Below are 1,083 nucleotides of genomic sequence, written 5' to 3'. Positions count from 1 at the left end.
GGTCGGGCGCGGCCCCGTCTTTCCCCCCACCCCCCGCCGCTCCCCTCCGCGCCCGCGGAGCGCTGCGCCACGGACGCCTGTGTTGTGCGCCGGCCCGGAGGGGCCAGGAGGACACTGGATCCCGTCTGTCACATCTACTCGCTGTCTAAAACCCTGTGGTGCCCCTAGTTATTCGAAAACTGCATTTTATGATCAGTTTTATTAATGCGAAGATATTTACTTTATTTCAATAAAGTATTTTATGAACTACTGCTCTGAGTAGTGTAATGCTTGTGAATTAATTCCCCCCCCCCCCCCCGCGGTGGCAGGTTAGAGATTCAAACCCAAGTTGTGCAGAGACAGAACGAGGCGCGGGGCTGTCCCGGCCGGTCCCGGGGCGGATTCTCCCGTGGGTTTCCCTCAGGGCTCGGCCTGCCCGTGGCTGGGAGAGGCGAGACCCGCAGTCTTTGCTGGGGCAAATTCGGATGCTTTCGCGTTTTAAAGATACGTTAATGGCTGCCACATAAGTTAATTGGTTTCCGCACGGCGCATCCTAAATGATGCTTTTTTTTGAAAGGCGGTTGGGGCAGAGCGTAGCAGGCTGGCAGCACACGGCGGCCCGAGCGCTCTCTGTGAGCTGCTGCGACGTAGCACGAAATCGTGGCGCTTTGCTTTTTTTCCTTACTTTTTGGGTTTGTTTTTTTTTGTTTTTCCCTTGTTTTCCCCGTGTCCCTGCTGTATTTTTGCTTTTTTCCGTCGAGATATCAAATTATAGAGCATCTACCGAGACGTGCAATTACCGCCGTCCTGCTAAAAACCAGAAGCACCGCGGGAAAGGGCGAGAGGCAGCGAGCGAGGGGAGGGGAGCGGGGCCGGGGTTGCGCGGGCGCGGTGGTTGCGCGGCTGGGAGGGGCGCGGCGCGGCAGCCCTGGGCAGGGCCGGGGGCGCTAATTAGGCGGGCCTCCCAATTAAAGGTGGTAATTAGCGGCCGCGGGGGATGTCGGTGCTTCCCGCCCCGCCGGGATCGCTCCCCGGGGGTGCCGGTCCCTCTCCACCGCGGCGCTGCTCCCCGCCGAAGCCGGTTTTCGGTAACGCTTCCACCCC

The sequence above is a fragment of the Haliaeetus leucocephalus genome, unplaced genomic scaffold (assembly GCF_000737465.1).
Source record: "Haliaeetus leucocephalus isolate CR32 unplaced genomic scaffold, Haliaeetus_leucocephalus-4.0 Scaffold984, whole genome shotgun sequence".
Lineage (NCBI taxonomy): Eukaryota > Metazoa > Chordata > Aves > Accipitriformes > Accipitridae > Haliaeetus > Haliaeetus leucocephalus.
Note: the sequence above shows the minus strand (reverse complement) of the source record.